General features: G+C 34.4%; 1 long non-coding RNA gene across 1 annotated transcript; it reads right to left on the bottom strand.

Annotated features, from left to right (window-relative positions):
- Window positions 1-7259: 7259 nt before the first annotated feature.
- Window positions 7260-9938, bottom strand: LOC148565679 (uncharacterized). The gene is made up of 3 exons (XR_015883346.1): window positions 9872-9938; window positions 9650-9705; window positions 7260-7620 (listed from the first exon to the last, which is right to left on the bottom strand). It is a non-coding gene; the product is annotated as an uncharacterized LOC148565679 (long non-coding RNA).
- Window positions 9939-14388: the final 4450 nt, after the last annotated feature.

The following is a 14388-nucleotide window of genomic DNA, read 5'->3' as shown; positions in this document are numbered from 1 at the left end:
TCTTGGCCGTGGCCCTAAGCACTTTGTTTTCCAGTATTACTACCTGATACATAAATGCCACAGACACATAACTGGGTGAACCTTTTCAAATTGTGACTCAGCTTTGCTAGAGTCTCCAATTAGAGGTGTCCAGGGTTCTTAAGCACACTCTTTTTGCTTTGGATCACGACTTTAACCGCTCAGTCTCAATCCTTTCACTTGACACCTTCACGCCACAAGCACATGGTTAGGGACAGCTTGGTTTAGCCGCTTAGGCCAGGATTTTATTCCTGTGGGCCCTCCTATCCACTGATGCTCAAAGCCTTGGATCCTTTTTACCCTTGCTTTTTGGTTTAAAGGGTTACTGCCTTTTTGCTCTTGCCTTTTGGTTTAAAGAGCTCTTGACTTTTTCTGCTTGCTTTTTTTTTCTTTTTTTTTTCTTCGCCATTTTTTTTCGCAAGCCTTTGCTTTTCACTGCTTTTTCTTGCTTCAAGAATCAATTTTATGATTTTTCAGATTATCAAATAACATTTCTCCTTTTCCATCATTTTTTCAAGAGCCAACAATTTTAATATTCATAAACAACAAATTCAAAAGACATATGCACTGTTCAAGCATTCATTCAGAGAAAAAAAGTATTGTCACCACATCAAAATAATTAAACTAATTTCAAGGATGAATTCGAAATCATGTACTTCTTGTTCTTTTGTGATTAAAAACATTTTTCATTTAAGAAAGGTGATGGATTCATAGGACATTCATAGCTTTAAGGCATAGACACTAGACACTAATGATCATGCAAGAAAAACACAAACATAAATAAACATAAAGCATAGAGAATGAAAACAGAAAAAATAAATAGACAAGGAGATTAAGGAATGGATCCACCTTAGTAAGGGTGGCGTCTTCTTCCTCTTGAAGAACCAATGGTGCTCTTGAGCTCCTCTATGTCTCTTTCTTGCCTTTGTTGCTCCTCCCTCATAGCTCTTTGATCTTCTCTAATCTCATGGAAGGTGCCATATGGTTATGGAAAATTAAAAAGCGGGGCTTTTTCCACACCAAACTTAAAATGTTTGCTCTTTCTCGAGCAAAAGAAGAAAGAAAGGAGGAGATGGAGATGTGTGGTGGGTTCAGCCAAGGGAGGGTGATAGTGTGTATGAGGGGTTTATGATGGATGGATGTGAGTGGTAAAGAGAGTATGGAAAAGAGGGTGGGGTAGGTGGGGATCTTGTGGGTCCACAGATCCTGAGGGGTCAAGGACTTAGCATCCCTGCTCCATTGAGGCGTGCAAAACACCCTTAGAGTGCAATCCTGGCATTTAATGCCATACTGCTGCTTGTTTCTGGCGTTAAACGCCAGCTTTTTCCCCTTTCTTGGTGTTGAACGCCAACTTGGTGCTTGTTTCTGGCGTTAAACGCCAAGCTGTAGCCTATTTCTGGCGTTTAACGCCAGCTTGATGCTTCTTTTTGGCGTTAAACGCCAGTCTGATGCTTTTTACTGGCGTTTAAATGCCAGTAAGTCTGTCCTCTAGGGTGTGCTATTTTTTATGCTGCTTTTTATTCTGCTTTAATTCTGCAGCTGTTTTTATGACTCCACATGATCATCAACCTAAAGAAAACATAAAATAACAATGGAAAATGAAATGAAAAAATAATTAACATAGATAAATAAGATTGGGTTGCCTCCTAATAAGCGCTTATTTACGGTCAATAGCTTGACATTACTGAGCCCTATAGTTTGCAGTGTCTGCAAACCACGGAGCTTCCTGAATAGCAAACAATTGCTCATCCAGAAAGGTTTCAGAGATCTCAGTAAGAGGGAGGGTCGCTCCTGCTACTGGTTCTATCCGGGACAAGTGATCAGCTACTTGATTCTCTGTCCCTTTTCTGTCTCTTATTTCTATATCAAACTCTTGCAGAAGTAACACCCATCTTATGAGTCTGGGTTTTGAATCCTACTTTGTGAGGAGATATTTTAGAGCAGCATGGTCAGTGTACACAATCACTTTTGATCCTACTAAATAAGATCTGAACTTGTCAATGGCATAAACCACTGCAAGCAACTCCTTTTCTGTGGTTGTGTAATTCTTCTGTGCGTTATTCAAAACACGGCTAGCATAGTAAAAGACGTGCAGAAGCTTGTTATGCCTCTGTCCCAATACTGCACCAATGGCATGGTCACTGGAATCACACATTAGTTCGAATGGTAATGTCCAGTCTGGTGCAGAAATGATAGGTGCTGTGACCAACTTAGCCTTCAGAGTCTCAAAGGCCTGCAAACACCCTGTGTCAAAGACAAATGGTATGTCAGCAGCTAGCAGATTGCTCAGAAGTTTTGTGATTTTTGAAAAATCCTTTATAAACCTCCTATAGAATCCTGCATGCCCCAGAAAGCTTTTGATTGCCTTAACATTGGTGGATGGTGGTAATTTTTCAATTACCTCTACCTTAGCTTGATCCACCTCTATTCCCTTGTTTGAAATTTTATGCCCAAGGACAATTCCTTCAGTTACCATAAAGTGACATTTTTCCCAATTTAAAACCAGGTTAGTCTCTTGGCATCTTTTCAGAACAAGTGCTAGATGGTTAAGACAGGAGCTAAATGAGTCTCCAAATACTGAGAACTCATCCATGAAGACTTCCAGAAATTTCTCTACCATATCAAAGAAGATAGAGAGCATGCACCTCTGAAAGGTTGCAGGTGCATTGCACAGACCAAAAGGCATTCTTCTGTATGCAAATACTCTATATGGACATGTGAATGCTGTTTTCTCTTGGTCCTGAGGATCTACTACAATTTGGTTGTAACCTGAATAGTCATCTAAAAAGCAGTAGTATTCATGACCTGCTAGTCTCTCTAGCATCTAGTCTATGAATGGTAAAGGAAAATGATCCTTCCTGGTGGCTGTATTGAGCCTTTTGTAGTCAATACACATACGCCACCCTGTAACTGTTCTTGTAGGAACCAGTTCATTCTTTTCATTATGAACCACTGTCATTCCTCCCTTCTTAGGGACAACATGGACAGGGCTTACCCAGGGGCTATCAGAAATAGGATAAATAATCCCAGCCGCTAGTAATTTAGTGACCTCTTTCTGCACCACCTCCTTCATGGCGGGATTTAGCCGCCTCTGTGGTTGAACCACTGGCTTAGCATCATCCTCCAATAGGATCTTGTCCATGCATCTAGCTGGGCTAATGCCCTTAAGATCACTTATGGACCATCCAAGAGCTGTCTTGTGTGTCCTTAGCACCTGATTAGTGCTTTCTCTTCCTGTGGCTCTAAAGCAGAGCTTATGATTACAGGAAAAGTATCACCTTCTCCCAGAAATGCATATTTCAGGGATGGTGGTAGTGGTTTGAGCTCGGATTTAGGAGGTTTCTCCTCTTCCTGAGGAGTTTTCAGAGGTTCTTTTATTTCCTCTGGTTCCTCCAGATCAGGCTGAACATCTTTAAAAATGTCCTCTAGCTCTGATTCGAGACTCTCAGTTATATTGACCTCTTCCACCAGGGAGTCAATAATATCAACGCTCAGGCAGTCTTCTGATGTGTCTAGATGCTGCATAACTTTGACAACATTCAACTTAAACTCATCCTCATTGACTCTTAGGGTTATCTCCCCTTTTTGGACGTCAATGAGGGTTCGTCCAGTTGCTAGGAATGGTCTTCCTAGAATGAGAGTTGCACTCTTGTGCTCCTCCATTTCCAGCACTACAAAGTCAGTAGGGAAGGCAAACGGCCTAACCTTGACAATTATGTCCTCAATTATGCCTGATGGGTATTTAATGGAGCCATCAGCAAATTGAAGACATATCCGGGTTAGTTTGACCTCTTCATCCAAGCCAAGATTTTTGATAGTGGATGCAGGGATTAGATTGATACTTGCCCCAAGGTCACATATAGCTGTCTTGGTACAAGTACCCTCTAATGTGCATGGTATCATAAAGCTTCTGGATCCTTAAGCTTCTCTGGTAAGCTTGTTAGGATGACTGCACTGCATTCTTCAGTGAGAAAAACTTTTTCTGTTTCTCTCCAATCCTTCTTATGACTTAAGATCTCTTTCATGAACTTAGCATAAGAGAGTATTTGCTCAAGTGCCTCTGCAAACGGAATCTTTATTTCAAGAGTCCTGAGATAGTCTGCAAAGCGGGCAAATTGTTTATCCTATTTCGCTTGGCGGAGTTTCTGAGGATAAGGTATTTTGGCTTTATATTCTTCAACCTTAGTTGCTGCAGGTTTATTACCTACAGAGGCAGGTTGAGAAGCCTTCTTGAGGGAGTTAGTATCAGCACTTGTAGGTGTCTGATCCCTCACTGGCGTTTGAACGCCAGATCTGGACATGGATTGGGCGTTTAACGCCAGATTCCTACCCTTTTCTGGCGTCTGAACGCCAGAACTGGACGTGGATTTGGAGTCTAACGCCAGTTTTTCACCTGTTCTGGCGTTTGATTGCTAGACCTATTCCTCTCTGGGCTCTTACTGTCCTTAGAAGGATTTTGGGTAGCAGGTTGCTCCTCCTCTGTCAGCTGTTCTTTTCTTGGCTTTTTGCTGCTTTGAGTTGAAGTGTTTAGCGTTTTTTCACTTCTTAATTGAACTGCTTGGCATTCCTCTGTTATCTATTTTAATAATTGCTGTTTAGTCTGATTCAATTGTGATTCCATATCCTTGTTAGCAATTCTGGTCTCTTGTAGCATCTCTTTAAATTCTGCTAACTGCCTTGTTATAGAAGATAGTTGCTGATTGAGTTCAGCAACTTGTTCCTGAGGACTAAAGTCAGTTGATACTGCCTTAGCTTCTTCTTTCATAGAGAACTCATTACTTATGTACATATGCTGATTCCTAGCAACTATATCAATAAGCTGTTGAGCCTCTTCAATAGTCTTTCTCAGGTGAATAGATCCAACAGCTGAGTGGTCTAGAGATATCTGAGCTCTTTCTGTAAGCCCATAGTAGAAGATGTCTAATTACACCCACTCTGAAAACATTTCAGAGGGGCATTTCCTTAGCATCCCTCTGTACCTCTCCCAGGCATTATAAAGGGATTCATCATCCTCTTGTTTAAAGCCTTGGATGTCCAACCTTAGCTGTGTCATCCTTTTTGGAGGGAAATATTGATTCAGGAATTTGTCTGATAACTGTTTCCATGTTCTTATGTTTGCTGTGGGTTGGTTATTTAACCACCTTTTAGCTTGATCTTTTACAGCAAACGGAAACAGTAACAGCCTATATACATCCTGATCTACCTCCTTGTCACGCACTGTGTCAGCAATTTACAAGAACTGCGCCAGAAACTCAGTAGGTTTTTCCTGTAGAAGACCGAAATACTGGCAATTTTGCTGCACCATGACAATGAGCTGAGGATTTAGCTCAAAACTGCTTTCTTTGATGGGAGGTATACAGATGCTACTCCCATATGCAGCAGTAATGGGGTTAGCATATGACCCCAGAGTCTTTCTGGACTGTTCATTTCCACTTAAGTCCATGATGGAGAGAAGGGAATTGATATGAATTGCAAATAAAATATATTTTTATTATTTTTTTATTTTATAAAAAAAACGAATAAATAAGTAAAAAAATAAAATAAAGTAATTAGAAATTAAATATAGATTTCGAAAAGTAAGAAAAATAAAATTGAAAACTAAAATAATTACTTAATTAAGAAGATTTGAAAAACTTTGGATATGATTTTTGAAAAAGATTTTAAATTTTGAAATTTCAAAACTAAGATAAGATAGAATAAAAAGTTTTAAAATAAAAAATCTGAATTTTTAAAGGAAAATTCGAAAATTATTTAAAATAAAGAGAAAAGATATTTTTGAATTTAATGAAGAAAGAGCAAAACAGTAAAAATGACACCAAACTTAAATTTTAGATCAAAACAAAGGAAACAAACAGGAAAACTTTGAATATCATGATGAACACTAAGAACAACTTTTGAAAAAAAAAATTTTAGGAAAACAGAAACACAAAGGACACCAAACTTAAAATATGAAACTAAACTCAAACAGAAAAACTCAATTATTAGTTTATAAAATTTTTTGAAAAAATTGAAAAAGAAAATAAGAATTTAAAAGAAATTTTCAACCAAAACAATAATAGAAGACTCTAAACCAAAAAGAAAAAAATTTCCTAATCTAAGCAACAAAATAAACCGTCAGTTGTCCAAACTCGAACAATCTCCGACAACGGCGCCAAAAACTTGGTGCACGAATTGTAAATCACACTTTTCACAACTCGTACCACTAACCAGCAAGTGCACTAGGTCGTCCAAGTAATACCTTACGTGAGTAAGGGTCGATCCCACGGAGATTGTTGGCTTGAAGCAAGCTATGGTTACTTTGTAATTCTTAGTCAGGAAATTAGTAATAAAAATGATTGGGTTTATGAAGAGTAAATAACATAAAATAATAAATACTTGTTATGCAGTAATGGAGAACAGATTGAGGTTTTGGAGATGCTTTGTCTTTTGAATCTCTACTTTCCTACTGTCTTCTTCTTCACGCACGCAACGCTCCTTCCATGGCAAGCTATATGTTGGTGGATCACCATTGTCAATGGCTACCATCCGTCCTCTCAGTGAAAATGGTCCAAATGCGCTGTCACTGCACGGCTAATCATCTGTCGGTTCTCACTCATGTTGGAATAGGATCCATTGATCCTTTTGCGTCTGTCACTACGCCCAGCACTCGTGAGTTTGAAACTCGTCACAGTCATCCCATCTCAGATCCTACTCGGAATACCACAGACAAGGTTTAGACTTTTCGGATCTTAGGAATGGCCGCCAATAATTCTAGCCTATACCACGAAGACTCTGATCTCACGGATTCGAATGCTCGTTGTCAGGAGATGCAATCAAACACGTGAACCAGGAATCAAAGAGATACACACTCAAGCTAATGCAGATAGAACGAAGGTGGTTGTCAGGCACACGTTCATAGGTAAGAATGATGATGAGTGTCACGGATCATCACATTCATCAAGGTGAAGTGCGAGTGAATATCTTAGAATAGAAACAAGCGTGATTGAATGAAAAACAGCAGCAATTGCATTAATTCATCAAAACACAGCAGAGCTCCTCACCCCCAATCATGGGGTTTAGAGACTCATGCCGTCAGAAATATAATGTTCAGATGTGAAAATGTCATGAGATACATAGTAAGTCTCTAAAAGTAGTATTTATACTAAACTAGTAGCTAGGGTTTATAGAAAATGAGTAAACTAAGATGGATAGTGCAGAAATCCACTTCTGGAGCCCACTTAGTGTGTGTTTGGGCTGAGCATTGAGCTTTACATGTGTAGAGGCTTCTCTTGGAGTCAAATGCCAGGTTGCAGCTTGTTTGTGGTGTTTAACTCTGGTTTGTAACCTGTTTCTGGCGCTTAACTTCAGAATAGGGCAGGAAGTTGGCGTTTGAACGCCAGTTTGCGTCGTCAAAACTCGGGCAAAATATGGACTATTATATATTGCTGGAAAGCCCTGGATGTCTACTTTCCAACGCAATTGAGAGCGCGCCAATTGGGTTTCTTTAGCTCCATAAAATCCATTTCGAGTGCAGGGAGGTCAGAATCCAACAGCATCTGCAGTCCTTTTTCAGCCTCTGAATCAGATTTTTGCTCAGGTCCCTCAATTTCAGCCAGAAAATATCTGAAATTACAGAAAAACACACAAACTCATAGTAAAGTTCAGAAATGTGAATTTTGCATAAAAACTAATAAAAACATAGTAAAAACTAACTAAATCATACTAAAAACTACCTAAAAATAATGCCAAAAAGCGTATAAATCTGCTCATCATGAAGATTAAGATGAATTAAAGAAGAACCGAAGAAGAGGAGGAATAGAAAAAAATAAAAACAGAGAATGGAGAGAAAACGTAAATAATGGGAATGAATCCCTTTTTTACTTTTTATATTGAATTCAAGTTTTATAATTTGAAATTTTAGAGGTAAGTATACATATAAAGCAAGCTGAAAAAGAAGGATAAAAAAAATGAGACAGGATCATCAAGAGTGTGTTATAATATAGATGGTTTGATGTAGGAGTGTTGTTGTAATAAGGACGATGCAAGAAAGTTTTAGTCCTATATGATGCAATGAGCATAAATAATGTAATAAAAATACGTGGATGATCTTATATGTGTGACACATCCGAAACACACTAACATATGAACCTTGTTTTTATATATAGTTATAGGATTTAAAATTAAAAAAGGAATTTAATCAGATATGGGACTCACTAGTAACTATGTTAGATAAAAGAGTCCTTAAATTATTAGCATAAGAGTTATCAGCATGTAGTTTAGCCGGATGATATTGACTAACATGTATAGAATTCTTCTTCAAAGATTTGGTGCGAGTAAGGTGATAGAGCGGATATTTTATACGTTTTTTGGCATAGTTTTCATATAATTTTTAGTATGTTTTATTTAGTTTTTATTAAGTTTTTACAGGTTTTAGTATAAAATTCACATTTTTGGATTCTACTTTGAGTTTATGTGTTTTTGCACAATTTCAAATAATTTTTTGCACTAAAAAGACTGTTTTACCCTTACTAATCATTAGTTTAGTATTTAAGGGATTTGATTCATGTTATTCAGAAACCTTTTGATAACTTTACTTTACCTTTACCATATTTTCGAATTTATCATTATATTTCTCATCAGTATGAGTTTCTAAACCTCCTAGGTTGAGGGGAGGAGCCCTGCTAGTCCTATAAATTAATAAAAGTATTACTATTTTTCTTCGATCCGTGTGTGATTAATTCTAAGATGTATATTCGTACTTCAGCATGGTGAATAGGATGATCAGTGACAATCAGCTCTGTTCATCATACTAAGATAAACGTGCCTGACAAACACTCGCGTCTACTTGAGTTCGTGTGAATACTTCAGTGGAAAGCACTAACTGCCAGCTTGAATCACACATCTCTCAGACGGGTAATCCACGACTTCGTTGGGGACTTCTCGATACACCAGTTCAGCCGATTTATGGGGAGATTAGGGTCTCTGTGGTAGAGGCTAGAACCCAATGATGCAATATTCTTTGATCCGGAAGATCCGACCTTATCTGTGGCGTTTTGAGTAGGATCATTGAGGAGAATGGACTGTACGTGCTTCACCCTCAAGCAGAGATGGATCCACACTAACCCTGGAGTTCAGATCCAGAAGAGTATTGACGACATCTCAATAAAGGCGTTAATCACTTACAGCCTGCCATTGAAGAGATCACTCACAAGAAAGGAAGACAGTAATACCAGAGTTAACTCAGAAAGGCTAAGCAACTCCAATCCTCAATTATAACCATCTTACTGATTTCTTTGACAAAATACCTTATTCCCTTCTCATATTTCTTTTAATGCAAATTTGACAACTCTTCCAACAACCTTCTGATTTCGCCTGACTAAGACCTGCAAGATAACCATAGCTTGCTTCAAGCCAACAATCCTCATGGGATCGACTCTAACTTGCTCAGGTATTACTTGGACGAACCAGTGCACTTGCTAGTACAACAGTACGAAGATGTAGGTATTCGTGCTACCATAAGGTGATCTAGATTTGATAGAGTATAATAAATTGTGGTAAAGTGATCAACATAGCATTATATGTAGACTTTTCATGATGAAAAATCATACAATAAGAAAAAAGTTTAATTCTAAGAAGTGGATTAAATACGTACTTTTACCATGCATGACCACTTTGCATCTCCTCTTCTCTCTCAAAATGTTCATTCTTCTGTAACATTCAAGTGTTGTTTAAAACCATTACAATATCTACCATCAACAACAAAATTGAACATATTTTGATTATGTGTAGAAGTTGCAGAAACAACTTCATTGTAGTCAATAGAAGATAAACAACATACAGGAATTTCTCTGTAAAATCAGAAAGAGATACTAACCATCGCCGAAACCAAAACATGGTCTTAAGTTATCTTTCTCAAGAGAAGAGAGACTACGACCAATTATAGATATTGCTTGCTCATATAGATTAGAATTATTTCCAATATAATGAAGGATTTTTTGATAGACTGAGTGCTTGCCTACAATTGTCAAGAAGTGACATCTCAACTTTCACTGCATAAATATGCTAAGATACACATATATCAAACTCATAGTATTTTTAAAAAGAAAAAAATTAACATGGCATATAGAACAATAGATTGACATCCCCTAAGCAATGGCATATAAACACGTTTCAGGATTATTCTTTCCATTTGCAGCAGCAAATATAAATTCTTTATCTTTACCAAATTGATAGACTGCTATAGTAGATAAAGATGCACTTGCAATTAATCGTATTGAAACTTTGCACCTCCAAGATGAGGGCCTTTCCCATGAAAGCTTTCACGAAAATTTGCATCTATTTAAAACAAAAGCCACAATTTTAAAAACCGAGAATACATAAATCTTAAACTGAAAATTAAATCACAACTCTATTCACAGTAAAAACCATAATTACAACCAGTTCAAAAAACATTACTATGACAAAAAAATCCAAAAATAGCAAACCAATAAGGAGATTCACTAATTTGATTTTGCTATTGAGCATTGCTGCTCCGATATTAGAGACCGAAAGCAAGAATGATGAGAAGAAGAGAACTGGAAAACATATTCTTTTGGAGGTGATGCTAGGTAGCCAAAATATAATTATAATAAAAAAATATCACATAAAAATTCTCATTCTCTTGATAAGTAAGTGACATGTAACTCCTTATCACTTATCCTTTTTATCACCTATTATTTTGGTGCATGTTTGGAGTCATTAATGTTTTTTCCAAAATCAAATTCAGTTTCTCCCAAATCAAATTTCTAACATCTCTCAATCACATTATTATCCATTAAAATGCAATAATTCTCTGCAAAAATTATGAAAATTAAATTAAAAATTTTTAACAACTCCAACTATACAACTTATATTTTACATATAGACTATTAACAAATAAAACATAAAATATAAACAAAAATTAAAAAATAATTTTTTAAAAATAATTATTAACTCGTTATATTAAAATCAATAAATAAGCATACATATGAATATTAAATAAAAATATTAAAATAATTAAAATTATGATCTATTAGTGCACATATGAGATAATTTGAAAAATATAATAAGATGTATAGTTTAAAATTTGATAATATTAATTATAAAAATTTATTAATTATAGACATCATATAGGTATGAAATTATGAATATTATGAGTACAAATTATGGATGTTATTAACATGAAATATTGGATGTTATTTGTATGAATCTATGGATGTTATGAGTAAATTTATCAATTGAATAAATTAATTTAAGAATTTGATATTTTTTTAAATTCAATTATGATAAAATTTAAAAACATCTGTGTTAACTTTATAGTTACTTATGCAATAACTAAAAAATGATATATATATATATATATATATATATATATGTGTGTGTGTGTGTGTGTGGATGTAATATCTAATAAACATAAATTTAATTTTTAGATGTTAGTTGTATGTAATTATGGATGTTATGTATATGAACGTATGAATGTTATGTGTATGAATTTAGTTAGTACAATATAATTATAAATGCACATAAAAGCACACAAAAAAATTAAATCAGTTTATTATCATACCTCATAAAAGCTAGTGTGTTATTCATATTCTCAAAAATTGGTTGACTGACAACAACCTTGTCGGGTGAGTCCGTCTGTTGTTCAAATTCTTCATCAGCACCTTCTACCATAGGTACCGTATTAAGGTCGAATTCAAATGCCATACTATTTGCAATGATAAACGCAATTTCTTGTAAAATTTCTTGACTTATATACTATTGTGCTTGCAATGGTATTAGAGTCATGATTTTTGAATGATTATAATTGAATTAATAGAAGGTATATATTACAAAAAATCAAGTGCAATTAAAATGCCTTAACGGAAATAAAGAATTAATGATTTTTTCGTATCTCTATTGATTGATATTAAATGCCTTAAGGAAACAAAGAATCAAGTGCAATTAACTCAATTAATATATATTATCATTACCGTCCATTATTATTATTATTATTATTATTATTATTATTATTATTATTATTATTATTATTATTATTATTATTATTTAATGTATTAAAAATTATAAAAAAGAATATTAAGTATTGATTACAAGAATACCTAATAGTAAGGGATATGATATTATAAATAATATGATTAATAAGTGAAGTTGATAGGAATATGATAAGTGGAATGATAAGAGAGTGAAATAAAAAATAAAACTGTTATTAAGTGATGTAAACGAAGTAAATTATGAAAAATTTTGGCTAATTATGGCTGAAAATTTTTTGTTACTAAACTTTTTCCTTCTTCTAGGCTAATGAAAATGAACATATACAAATGAAATTTTTTCAAATTAATTTTCAATAAAAAATTTTAATTTGATACAATAAATTTGCAGATTAAACAAATAATAATTATTTACATAATTTATCTAATTAATTAGTTAAAACACAAAAAATAACAACTATGCAAATCTGCTCCGGTTGTCGGTAATATCTCACTGTTCTGTTTTGGCCATTGTTGCTATGCTCTCTGCTTTTATAGTCGCACACTCGCACTATATGTACTCTCTGTGGCCACCACTTAGTACTGTCCAACGATCTACTCTCCTCCGCCGCTTCCTCCTCCATATTCATCACAACAACATCGATAACCATCACGAACTTCACCGCAATTACTATAACCACCACTAGCATACCATCGTCCACCACCATAGTGGTCGCCACCTCTTCTACCGTCGTAACCCTTCTAACATCGCTGGCATTGCCTCCACCCCGACGACTTTCCCGAATGTTGGAGCCTTGAGGTACAGTGACATCATAAAATGACTTTCTCTACCTTGGTGTGTTAGTGCATACACAAAATTTATGATCTCCACCTCCAACTTAGACTCGGAAGAAGTCAGTGAACGGAGAAATGAACCAAATAAGAGGAGAAAAAAAAAGAAGAGGAGGAACTGAAGATTATGATGAATTGAAGGAAAATCGAAGAAGAAAAAGAATAGGAAAAAAAATAAAAACAGAGAATGAAGAGAGAACGTAAATAATGAAAATGAATCCCTTTTTAACTTTTGATTTTGACTTTAAATTTTAAAATTTTAAATTTCAGGGGTAAATATACATATAAAGCAAGCTGAAAAAGAAGGATACAAAAAATGAGATAAAATCATCAAAAATGTGTTATAATATAGATGGTTTTGATATAGGGGTGTTATTATAATAAGGACCATGCAAAAAAAAATTTAGTCCTAAATGATGCAATGAGCATAAATAATGTAATAAAAATACGTGGATGATCTTAGATGTGTGACACGTCTTAAATGCACTAATTCATGAACCTTATTTTTATATAATAGGATGTCTTAAGTGTCTATTTTTCAATATCTATGTCTTAATATATTATATACACAAACTAAAAGGTGTCTAAAATAACGAATATAATTAAACACATGTATAACGCATTAAGAGTAAAGTATCATTTTTGTCCTCAACGTTTGGGGTAAGTCCTAAAGTTGTCCCTAACGTTTCAATCGTCTTATTTAAATTCCTAATGTTTCAAAACTGACTCAATGTTGTCCTGCCATTAGGGATCCGTTAACAGAATTGACGGCAGAACAAAATTGAGACAATTTTAAAATGTTAGGGACTTAAATAGGACGAAAACGTTGGGGACAAAAATGATACATAGAAATAAATTTTAATTTTATCCTTCAATAACATCATTTTTTTACTATGCATAGTATTCAATTATTTTTTAATCACATCTAAATAAATTACACTTAATCATATTACTTTTATTTTAAATAAATTAAATTTTTTTACAATTTTACCCGTAAAGATTTTTAGTTATCATGAAATGTTTGTAGAATGATTAGTATATAAACTTGCAGAAAGGAAAAAAATAATATATATACAATAAAATATAAATTATACCTTTTGTCTCTAATGTATCAAAATTTTTTAAAATTATAAAAAAATAAATTTATTTAAAATAAAAGTAATGTGATTAAGTGTAATTTATTTAAATGTAATTAAAAAATAATTGAATACTATGTAGTAAAAAATTAATATTATTGAAAGATAAAATTAAATTAAAATTTATTTTTTGTATTGTTTTTGTCCTTAACGTTTTCGTTCTATTTAAGTCCCTAACGTTTCAAAATCGTCTCAATTTTGTCCCGCCGTCAATTCTGTTAACGGATCCCTAACGGTAGGACAACATTGAGTCAATTTTGAAACGTTAGGGACTTAAATAGGACGATTGAAACGTTATGGACAACTTTGGAACTTATCCCAAACGTTGGGGACAAAAATAATACTTTACTCAACGCATTAAAATAAAAATCTTTTTAACTTTTTAAGTATTATATATTTATTTTTTAAAAATTCAAAAT

This window comes from Arachis ipaensis, chromosome B5, assembly GCF_059453495.1.
Source record: "Arachis ipaensis isolate K30076 ecotype BB chromosome B5, ASM5945349v1, whole genome shotgun sequence".
In the NCBI taxonomy this organism is placed as follows: Eukaryota; Viridiplantae; Streptophyta; class Magnoliopsida; order Fabales; family Fabaceae; genus Arachis; species Arachis ipaensis.
The sequence above is the reverse complement of the archived record's forward strand: the minus strand, read 5'-3'. Positions and strand labels throughout refer to the sequence as shown.